This window comes from Pan paniscus, chromosome 7 (assembly GCF_029289425.2).
Source record: "Pan paniscus chromosome 7, NHGRI_mPanPan1-v2.0_pri, whole genome shotgun sequence".
NCBI classification, from domain to species: domain Eukaryota; kingdom Metazoa; phylum Chordata; class Mammalia; order Primates; family Hominidae; genus Pan; species Pan paniscus.
Genome location: NC_073256.2, coordinates 26358286 through 26370497, shown reverse-complemented (window position 1 = coordinate 26370497; position 12212 = coordinate 26358286). Strand labels below are relative to the sequence as shown.

Here is a 12212-nt window from a genome sequence, read left to right as displayed (position 1 = left end):
GATCAGATGGGAGAATCACTTGAGCCCAGGAGTTTGAGGCTGCAGTGAGCTATGATTACGCCTCACCACTCTAGCCTGGGTGACAGAGCAAGACCCTGTCTCTAGAAAAAAGAAAAGGAAAAAATGAAAACCCTTGTGTGCCATGGAATGAAAAGTTATACTGCCACTTGGGAAATGTATTTTGAAGGCAATAAAAAGATATTTCTCAAGGCTTATAATGCCACACCCATGGGCAGCTTCCTATTGTCCATACACATGACCAATGTTCATTACTCTCAACATTGCACAATGTAAAGGGTTTTGGTATTATAGGGAGAAAACACATTTAATTTACTGTCAACCAAGAATATTTAGTTATTCAAGTGAAACACAAGAATGACCAAGACACAATCTCTGTTCTCAAGGCATTCCCAACTTAGTTGGGGGAATGAATGGTGGATTGCAAACTAATAACTTACCCACCAAGACATAAGCCAAGTTTCATAGGAGTCCAGTGACCTGCCTAGAGGACCTAGGCACAAATCTTGAGAAGGAATTTACTAGGTTAGCAAAAGGGGAAAGAAAAAAAGTACAAGTTTTGAGGTTAGAAGACCTAGGTTCCAATCCTAATTCTGCCAACTAGGATGTGATCTTAGGACAGTCATTTTCACTTATTTTTCTTTATCTGTAAAATGAGAATAATAATAATATCGAGTTTCCATAGAGATGAATTGAGGTAATAAAAAAACATACTTTATAAACTGCAAAGCGCTATTAAATAAAAAGTTAACCATTTCTGATTGTTCAAGTGACAATGCCCAAGCTTGTATGTAAGTGCAGTGAAGGCAGGGCCAGGTCCCCCTAGCTAGTTACAGTGCCTGGCATAGCATCATGTTCTCAGGGACATGTATCAAGAGCCTTTTGATTGCAAAAGAGTTCTGACTTGGGGAAGAAAAAGTACAATGTTCATCCTCAGTGGCCAGTTCTGCCCTAGCAACCCTTGGGGTATGGGGCGGAGAGGTGCAATGGAAAAAGGGCAGCTTTCACAGGAGGAATTGGCCTACAACATTAGCTCCAGATGGAATTTCAGCTGGAAGCATACAGAAGCAGCTGAGCTCAAAGAAACGACTGAGGTTTTCTGGACCTCCTCTCTGGCTAGTGGACGAGATGCATCAGAGAGAAACAGAGGACAGGTGGTGCAGGCAGAAGGTAAGGAGAAGGGATGAGTAGAAGCAAAAGAGAGGTCACGATGGAGGGTCACATTCCAATCTTTTGCTTGGGTGGAAATTTTTAAGGAATACAACTGTCACTGTGTATCTCTCCATCCTCATGAAGAAATACTTTTTAAAAAGAAGATAACCACAGATTATTAAAGTTGGATGAGACCTTTAAAATTATCTAATCCAACATCTTCATTTCACAAATAAGATTAAGGCCAAGAGAGGTGAAGTTCAAAGTGAAAAAAAAAATGAGTTCCTGATGAAACAGAACAAGGAGTCAAATCTGATCCACAGGTCACTTTGTTTCTCACTACTCAATAATTGAAAGAAGGTAAAGTTTGAGGTGCTGTAAGAAATAAACACAACACTGTGGAGACCTAATAAATAAATAAGGGTTTTTTTCCCACATTAATGTAACAATCACAATATGAGTAGCATATTGGTTTGGATTGTCCAGGAAATAAATTAATTAGGAGGCTTGCATGCTAGAGGTTTACTGGGGAGTACTCCCTGGAGCAGCAACTGGGCAGAGAGATTGTTGCAGTTGCAACAGAAGCTTCAGCCAATGCCCCATGGGGCTCTGATGTCCCTTTAGAGTTGTCTAAAACTGAGGCATGTCCAATTTAACTTAGCACTGTCCAATCATTGGATGTGGGATGCTCCTGGGGGAGGGAGTGCAAATTCTGGTGACGCAGCTCACTTTGGCCAAGAGCAATTCCTAAAGATGAATTCAAGTGTGACCCATCAGGTGCTAATGCTCCCAGAATCTGGGAGAATGAGTGCTTCAGGACTAAAGGGGAAGACCTGGGAAGCCCTACCACAGTATCAACTACAGTAGTCCAGGTTTGGGGTTGGAGATAGGACAGCAGCTTTGCTCCACATAGTGATTCAATGATCTAATCACTGTTCAACCATCCCTTAAGAATCATCATTATCCACATGTCCGAAGCTGGTCATCATCATGTCTAGGTTTATGCCATGGGAATGAGAAATACAGCACGATAAAAACACACTACTCTATTAATAAACAGACCTGGAAATGGTTTGGATTCCATTGACAAGAACTCAGTCACATGACTACACTTAATAGCAAGGTAAGCTGGGAACTGTAGTCTTGCTAGGCAGCATGCGCCCAACAACAGTTCTGCTATTATCAGAGAACATACTAAGAAAGAAGGCCCTAAAGTGCCGTTTATTTTTCAGGGAATATATGGTTAAAATGATCTCTTCCTGTTTTAATTCCTCTTTTTGGAGGTGGAGAACACATACTCCTTGAGCTTCTTCTACCCTATTATTCTTTCTGGAGCCAAATTTACTCCAGAGATAATCACTACCTCCAGCGGTCAAGCCAGGCTGTTATCTGGATGGGGGTCTTTCTTGATTGCCCTTAGAGTGACCCAGAAAACTATCAAAGAGTCCTTTAGAGACTATCACTCTATTCCAGAGAAAGCTGGGGTTCTAGATTTCTCCAGGAAAATCTGCAGGGCACAATGACTTCAAGTCTGTGTCCCCACCACCCCCGTGAATGTCATCCCAGGGTGAGCTACAGAGACTCGCCCTAGGAAGCCTGGCCTAAGTCATAATTTATGAATATTCTGTCTCTCTCTCTCCCTAAGTCTGTCTGATCATAAGCAGCATCTCTTCTGCCTCAATACCCAATATGACTTGATCCCATTTATTTCATATCAGAACACTGTAACCTAAGTGCTGTTGAAGAAAGAACTGATGTTTTCAAGATCCAGAGAGGGACTTCTGAGTCTTCCATCTAAACTCCTAGAACTGTTTTGATAGTTCTGGCTCTCTGTAACTCAGCAAAGCCCTCTGAGAATACAATGTGGAAGCATTTTTCATTGTTCCTGTTTATAATCCTATGGTCATACTAAACCCCAGAAGGCATCCTTCTCCTGGGTCTCCAATCTGGAGAATGAGGAATGGGGATCTGCATTTGAGATGTTTCTAGCAGTCATGCAGGGGGCATCGCTGGAGTCAGAAATGTCTATATATGACCATGTGACCAGCCTACCCTGCCCAGGACTCCAATCACAAACTAGGAATAATCAGGCCTATTCTTTTGTGTTTTTTGGTTTTGTTTTGTAATGTTTTGTTTGGTTTTTGAGATGGAGTTTTGCTCTTTTTGCCCAGGTTGGAGTGCAATGGCACAGTCTCGACTCACTGCAACCTCCGTCTCCTGGGTTCAAGCGATTCTCCTTCCTCTGCCTCCTGGGTTCAAGTGATTCTCCTGCCTCAGCCTCCAGAGTAGCTGGGATTAGAGGCACGTGCCACCACGCCCGGTTAATTTTGTATTTTTAGTAGAGATGGGATTTTACCATTATAGGCTGGGCTGGTCTCGAACTCCTGACCTCAGGTGATCTGCCTGCCTCAGCCTCCCAAAGTGCTGGGATTACAGGCATGAGCCACCGCACCTGGCCTATTGGGCCAATTCTTATTGTGAGCACCAATGAGATCTATCCTTCCTGAAAGTGTCTTTAGAGCTGTAGGTGAGTACAGCTCTACACATGAAGAAATTATTCCAGATATCAGCATCCTCACTTTGGTTTAGTCCATTTTGGCAACTTACAAAGCATGTTTATATCCATTAACTCAGTGGTTTTGAAAAAAAACAAAAAAAAAGGTGCAGCTACCCCAGGAGATATGCAGAACCATCCATGGAAATGCAGGAAGGAAAATATCAGAGCCTCCCTATAATCTAAAATATCAGAAAGGGAGTTTTATTAATATTCAATATGTGGGTTGACACTGATGACTTTTTTTGTCTGTGTGTCAGTAGCCCAAGTGTCACTTCCAGGAAACACATTATGCTGAGGGAAGAGCAAGAGTTCCACAATGTGAGAGGGGTAAACGAAGTTCCAGATTATACATACTGGTTTTAATTAAACTCACCCCCCACAAAGAGGATGCTTGGCTTAGAAAGATTCCCGCAAAGAAATCCCTAATGAAAGTGAATACTAATAACACGAGCAACCTGACAAGGTAGAACTGACAGGTCTACTCCTGGTTAGAGCTTTTTGCAACCACATTACAAGATTACAATGATGGCTTATTCAGATCCAATATGAAGTTGGCCAAAAATTTTTTAAATTATCACATGGTTAAAAATGTGATTTAATATCTACTATTATTAATAATGAACCTTACCCTAAATGTATATTAAGACTTGAGATAGTTGGCTAATGGTATAAGTGCATTATATAATTTACAAATATATAAATATACATACATTGGGGGGCAGAGTAAAATTTTTACCAATGGGGATCATAAAAAGATTTAGAGAGCATTGTCATAAGTCATCTAAACAATTCTTTTTCTAATTTATATTTTTATTTTAAGTTCTGGGGTACATATGCAGGATGTCCGGGTTATAATCACACCGTGAGTCATATTATTTTGCAGATGAGAAAACTGAACCTAAGGGTGGCAAAAATGCTCGGAGACCATCGGCTACAGGATTTATGTGGAAGCGAAGACTAGCCAATAGAACTGGTACCCCAGAAGCTGAGTGAGCAATTCAGGGAGACATCGGTGGAAACTAAAACACAAACTCCTCCCCCAAAGCTAATGAGTCCTAGGCTCTGTCCTGTTCTACTCCAAATGGATTACGCCAGGAAAGCCAGCACCACAAAGAATAGCTCATTCTATCACCCCTGAATGATGTCGCTCTGAACCCTAGAAGCCTGCAGAAATGTCACCCTTTAAGAGAAAAGCAGGCATTTGCCCCAGGATGCTTTAAAGACCCTGTCATCATCACCATCAACAAACACTTAGAAATGTTGCCTTACTATGCAGGTCTGGAGCAGGAAGAGAGATCAGAATCCCAAGCGATTCAATCTGACTGCAAAAAGGGCTCTGATCTGGGCAAAAGCCAAGGTTTCTCACATTCATCCCTTTGGGGCTTGCAATGTTTAAAAGTAAATTTCCCCCCACCACTAGTACCCACTGTGTGGAACTAGTCATGAGAAGAATGGAAACCCATTTCCCTCTGCAGCAATCCGGTCTGCCTCCCAAAGCTCAGAAATGTGCTGTGCTCAGCATTTCTGTGCTGATGCAGCATCCATGGTAGAAAAGGCAGGGGCGGCCGCAGCGCCGCAGCAGCAGTTGCTCTAGGGGGTGGAAATCAGATTGCACCATTCCTACCTCATTTGGCAGCAGAAGCATCGAGTCACAAGGAGGATGAGGTTCTAGCCCAGAAGCAGCTGGGCTATGTCATTCTAAAGGTGGTGAGTAAAATGGCTATTCACTGGGGCATCAGGTTTTCTTTCATGCTATTTCCCTGAGTGGAGAATCTGGGTCTAGAAGGGTGTGTGTGTGTGTGTGTGTGTGTGTGTGTGATGGTACACATGTATGGCACTTACATTTTCACTGAGCAGCAATACTTGCAAAGCTGTGAGTGCAATAACTAAACAGATCATGGTGTTTTCAAGCGGGAAGGGGTCAGAAATCATGTATTCAACCCCCTTGTTTCACAGAAGAGGATTCTGAGGTTCAGAGAGGTAAAGCCGTGAGATTACAAAGCTTGTAAGGGGCCACCTCTAGAACCCAGTGCTCCGATTCCTGGTACAGGATTCTTCCTATTGCTCTACATGGGTGAGCAGTGACTGCCTGTGTGCCAAGTGACCTGTGTCCCCGTGTATGAGACTGAAACCTGCATTTGCAGCATTAGTGTCACTGAGACACATCTCGACGTTTCCAGTAAACATGGGAAGCCATTTCTGACTAACTGCAACCTGGGGTGCCGCAGCAAAACAGCAGCACGTGTTTGCTATAAATTGCTCCATCCTAATGGCTACCTCCTCCCCCGAGGTTATTCTCCAGGTCACGTTGCAAACAAAGTGTATACGGCACCAGCAAGTCTTCCCAGCAGAGTCAAGTGGGCTGTTGATAGGGCTGGAGAGTGTGTTTCATCAATGATATCCTCCTTTTCTTGCAACAAGTATTTGCTGAACGCCACCCATATGCCAGGTTGTGTGCAAGCCACTGTCACGTTCTTTATGTTATTTAAAGCTCGCCATGCTTGGCGAGGTATTACTATGCATACCTGACCAGGAGGCAGACTGAGCCTAGGTAAGGTTAAACAGTGCAAGCTATTTGAGGTCTCTTAAAAATTTCTGGTTTCCCTAAGAATTATGGTTTTAAAACAGTTATTTTCCATGATCTTCCTTACTGGAATCACCATTGCTCCTAAACTAGAAGGGGATGTTCTTTCCTTAACAAAAAGCAATTATCTGCAACACTTTGGATCAGATGTGCAGTCAGAGAAGGGAAAATGACATTGAACATTGGAGACCTTGACTCTCAGTTAGCAACTGCGTGAGCTTTTGAGGTTTTCTCCAGTTTTTCTCCCATTTCTCTGGGTTCTCTTTCAAGTTAAGATTGCACAATATGTTCAGGAATCTTGGCTTTTTAAACCAGCTCTACCCCTAATTATGTGATCTTGAATAAGTCACTCTACTTATTTGGGTCTCAGCCTTCTCACTGACAAACTGACGACTAAAAGAAAATGATCTCCATCCTCCCTTCAAGCACTGAAATGTATACGTAGGCATTCACTCATTCACTCACTCAAGCATTATCTTGCGTTTCCCTGACATGCTAGATGTGACACTGGTGGTGGAAGGATTTTAGAAATAACCTCCTCCAGCCCCACACCTTTCAGCTCTGGAGAGGTTATTTGCCAACAGTTATAGTTCCAGTCAAGCCCCATCAAAACTGCCCAGCATGCGTTCCAGGAACTAATCATTAGTTCAAATCATTCAGAGTTGGGAAAAAATTTACTGTGTCCCTCTGCTGGCTCTAAATGATTTAAATTCTCGTTCCTCTTGCCATTTCCTATATTAACATTTATTCAGTGCATAGTCAATAAAACACAGTGCCAGGCACTATGTTAAGCAGTTTTCATGCATTACGTCATTTAATCCTGACAATAATCCTATTCAGTACATAATATGATTAACCCTGATTTACAGATGAAGAAACTGGCAACTTGACCAAAGTTGCATAGTCAAAAAAAAAAAAAAAAAAAAAAAAAAAAAAAAAAAAAAAGCAGTGGGGATAGGGTTTCTGTTTGGGATGATAAAAAAATGTTCTGGAAATGGATGGTGGTGGTGGTTGCACCACATGTGAGTATATTTAAGGCCACTGAATTATACAATTTAAAAAGGTTAGGATGGCAAATGTCATGTATATTTTACCACAAAAAAAGAAAAATGTAGTGGGGGAACTTCAGCCCAGATTAGCACCCAACTCCAAAATCACCTACCCTACCCCTAACCACACCTCAGCCAGGGCTACCAGACAGGACTCAGAACTCAGAAATAGAGTAGGTGCCTCTACAAAACCAGCAGCTGAAGGGATGTGTTTCCTCTCCAAAGAAGGGCTTAAGAAATTTTTCTTTCAGTTATTCTTTCTTTTTTCTTTAGTTTCTTAGCCACAAAATCATGGCCCACACATCAGGAAAGCCCTCCTTGCCGCTGAAGGTAGCTTATTCCGAACGATCACCAGATTCCCAAGTCTGGGAGAGTCCGAAATCACTTCCACTCTCCTTCTCCCATGTCCTCCTCTGCCTATAAGCCGAAGCTCTGTCTACAAACTCAATTCCACTTCAAACACATCTAGATGCCAGGTCGGTATTTTGCATGAGGTCCTGGCTTACATGTTGTGGGGGAGCAGAGATGAGAAAGATACCGTTTCTACCTCAAAGACTTTACAATCTAGCATAAAGGGCAAAATACACAAATAGCTACGGAAGGAGAAAAGTCATTCAGTAAAATTGCAGAGCACCTGGGCTAGATGTGAAGGCTGCAGAGAGGAAGAACACACCAAGCTAGTCCCCTGCAAAGAGAACACAGAGTCAGTGAGAAGGGCCCTCAGAGGAAAGACAACAATCAGCTGAGAGGGAAAGATACTTGCAGTGGAGGATGTTTCTCCTCATCAATAAAGCAGCTATGGTCTTTTTCAGGTGGTATTAGGATCGAAATCTCACCATCTTTTCCCCTTTTTTTCTTCCTACCTTTCTATTTCTCCTTCTCTTTTTTTTTTTTTTCTTTTTAGGCTTAACCTGTTTTGTTTTTTTTAACTTCTTTTGTTGAACACTTAAATCTTCAATCTTTAGTCTTTCTTCTTTACTAATATAAGTATTTTAAGACTGTCAGTTCTCCTCTGAGTGTTACTATAACTCCATGACACAAAGTTTTAAAATGTAGTCATTAAATTAATTAATCAAGAATTTACAATATAATTTCTTTTTGGAATTATGAGTTATTTAGAAATGTCTTTCCCTCCACCCCCAGATTTATGGGGAGAAGTATGTGATTTGGCGGGAGGGTTCATTATTTCTAACAAAATTATATTGTAGTCAAATGACACGGTTTGTATGATGTGACATCACAGATTTGTTGAGACTACTTTAGTGGGCTAGAACACGATCAAGTTTTATAAATGTCCCACATATGCTCAAAAAAATGTGATTGTTTTAATTATTGAGAAGAAAAATTCCAAATGTGTCTGTTAGAGTACGTTTGATAGTTGTGTTGTTCCAATCTTTTATATCTTTTCCAATTTGTCATTTTCTCTCCAATGTTGCTTCTTTTTTTTGCTTTTCTATTTTGAAGCTATGTTTCTAGGGGCATACAAGTTTAGAGTTGTTCTCCTAAGTAGTTTTCCTTTTTCATTGTTTATTATATACAGCCCATCTTTGTCACCAATAATGTTTATTGTCTTCCAGTCTATTTTATCTAACATTAGCAAACTGTATCAGCTTTCTTTTGATTAGTGTTTACTTATCATTACTTTTCCATCATTTTTGTTTCATGTTTTTGATGAATCTCTTATAAACAGCATATAGCTAGATTTTCTTTCTGACCTAGCTATATTTATTTCCTTTAAGCTCTATGAGGCAATTAAAATGATACTCTAATATCTTGTCTAAAATTTTTAGCTACTAATTTCCAGGAGGTTGTCAGGCTTCTTATTGCCAGAAATGAAGGGTTTTGGACCCTATTTTTCAGAAGCCTCATAAGTATTTTTTTGACATTCTGTCCCTTAGGATGTTAAAAACTGGAACTTTCTCTCATTCAGCCTGTGTTGTTCCATCACATCAAACAAGCTCTTAATTTCATCTTGTCTCTCCCAGACATCTCCAAAGAATTTCACATGTATATCTAAATTCTTCTCTTTTTCTTCTTGTAATGGTTCATGCTAATACATTGTACCAGCAATGGAATGATGATAAAGTGGCTACTGCGGGGAGTACTTCCTTGAAAACAGACATTAACTTTAAGGATCAGGTCCCCAAAAAGAAAGAGAGTTTCTTAGACCTTTGGAAAACATGATGACAATCAGCCTCTTCTGCTAAACCATCACCCACAAAACATCAGGGAACTTCTCTGGCTTTTATCAAGAATAAAGCCAATGATACTAACAGCCTTTATTTGCCAATGGCTGCCTTTTTCTTTTCTTTCTTTCTTTCTTTTTTTTTTTTTAAGGTAAAAAATATCTTCAGCTAATATTTGTTGAGCACGTCCCAGGACATGGCACTGTGTTAAGTATTTCTTTATGCACTGTGTCATTGTATTCTGACAATGACTCTAACATAGGTGTAACTATTACCTCTCTTCAAGGGAAGCTCTAAACGTTTGGGGTTCTAGCAGGGCCGGGCTAAGGCTGGGTGAAAAAGAAAGGCAACAGACTCTCCAAGTTACCTCAGCATAAAACTCTACCTCTTCTCACCGGCCCCTTCCTCTGGCTTCCTGCGAGGTCGTGCAGTGCTTTTGTTTTTGATTTCTAGCTTCCTAATCAATAACTCTGCGGCCTTGGGCTAGGAAGATACTTCACTTCTCTGGACCTCAATTTCCTCACCTGCCAGCTCTAAGATTCTCTCTGGTCTCCCACCACCACACACACAGTGGGGTCAAGACCGCCAATCAGCTGAGAAAGTCAATGTCCCCCGCTCCTGTTCAAGCTCCATTTCTGTAGGAGTTTCTAAAACCCTGCCTCAGGATTTTAAAAGCTCCTCCTGCAATTCTGAAAGGAGCGGTAGCAGTGCCTTCCCATTTCCTTATGTGCTGTTCTGACAATGCTTGTTCAGTCATATGGTGGGTCAAAGATGGGATCGATATGAAATAATCTTTCCCCGAGCTTCCTTCTGGCTCAGGCTGGGGCCAGCCATGGACCACACAGGCTGGAGAACGGCATGGAGCATGGCAGTTCACTGCTGGCCCCTGCCGGCTCTTCTTCTGGGGCCTGGGAACCACTGACAGGAGCTGCAGTCCTCAGGCTCACCTTGGTCCACCAATTTTTTTTTTTCTTTTTCTTTTTTTTGTTTGAGATGGAGTCTTGCTCTGTCGCCCAGGCTGGAGTGCAGTGGCGCGATCTCGGCTCATTGCAACCTCCGCCTCCCGGATTCAAGCAATTCTCCCTGCCTCAGCCTCTCGAGTAGCTCTCTTTTGTCCATCCTTTAGAGAAGAGGCAGAAAGATGGAGAAACACAAAATTGGGATTCACTGGGTGTTCTCTCAGTAAACGACAGCCCTATGGTGTCGAGACTATCATTGTCCCCATACTGCACATGGAAAACTGGCCCAAATCACCGAGGAGGTAGGGCCTGGAGCTGGGATGTGGATTCTCATCTGTCTGGGCTCTGAGACCCATGCTTGTTCTCTCACAGGGTGTCCCGTCTGCAGCAGAAGGGGCCAAGGAGCCACACAAAACCAGCACCGTTTCAGCATTGCCCAGAAGGCATCCGCTGTCTCCCCCAAACATCCATGGCTCATCTGCTTAGGGGTTCTCAAAATGTTAACTGATGGTCCGGCCTTTTAAAAATTCCCTTAAGAGAGTAAACATAGTCAGGTGCCAGTTGCTGAGTCGAGATCTTGCCCTACAAGCAGATTGGCTGAGGAGTCCGGAGGGATCCTCATGAAGGGGGAGCAGGAAACAGAACAAAGAGGAAGGTGGAGCAACAGAGTAGGCAGAAAGAACCCCTCCACTCTTCATTTACCTGGGAGGGAATAATTTAGCCCAAAGTTTCTGTCTGTGGCAAACCTAGAACTAGAATCCAGGCCTCCTGCCTCCCAGGCCAGCAGTCCCACACCACATAGCGTTTTGCCAGCGTGCTGGCTCCTTTACTGGACAGGGAACTCTCTTGCTAATCTTCTAGTTGTAGACAAATGACTAGTAAGGAATTTGTAATGAACGCCATCTTTTCCTGTCCCCCGGCAGCTCCATCATTTCAAAGAAAAAATATATATATTAAACAGAGAAGCAAATCCCACAAAAATGAAGTTCCCATCATTTAGAAAAAAATTTCTTCCTGCTTTTTCTATCCCTTGTGTTCTGTTGTTTACTATCAACTCAGGGTATCTGCCCAGGCACCAAAAACCAGGGAACATCTTTGCCAAGCAGGGCGTCTTGCCTTACCAGCCCAGCTTTAGGGGAGACTGGAAACAGGATTATCATCCAGAAATACATTCATCCTGATTTACAGCCTGCCACCCCAAAAATTTCCCCGGGCAATGTGTCCCCAAACGGGCTGCTAAGTCCTTAATTTCCCAACCTCCCTTTTCCGCCCCAACCCAGGTGGCCAAACGCTGTGACTGTTAGGATGCTGTTTAAATGCAGAATGCTATTATCACTATATATCATTCCGATCGGCTTTCTAGGTCGTACTGAGGATATCAGAATGATGCAAGGCAACATTTTTATTATTTAGGATACAGTATACTAAGTTTATGTTGATTACTCTGAGTATCATCTTTGAAAGATAACTAGCATTAAAGTGTTGATAATGTTCCACTTTTGCAATCATATTTGCATAGTGTACAACAGAGTTTAGCAGGAAAAAAATGATCTTAAGTGATGTTTTTCATTTGCTCTGTCAGCCTCACCCTGCTTATTTCAACTTGGTACATGAGGCAGGACAAATGCTTAGCATCTTTTATATCAGCTTTACATTATATAATGTTATTCTTGTTCCTTCTGGGAAGACTTCAGCATGCAGTTGTAA

The 12212-nt window shown here is 42.1% G+C and overlaps 1 long non-coding RNA gene across 2 annotated transcripts in view; it reads right to left on the bottom strand.

Annotated features, from left to right (window-relative positions):
- LOC129398567 (uncharacterized) overlaps positions 1 to 5368 on the bottom strand; it is a 55907-nt gene extending 50539 nt beyond the window's left edge. For both annotated transcript variants that reach the window (XR_008626326.2, XR_008626327.2), the window contains exon 1: positions 5352 to 5368. This is a non-coding gene — a long non-coding RNA (uncharacterized LOC129398567). The remainder of the gene's footprint in view (positions 1 to 5351) is intronic.
- Between the last annotated feature and the right edge of the window lie 6844 nt (positions 5369 to 12212).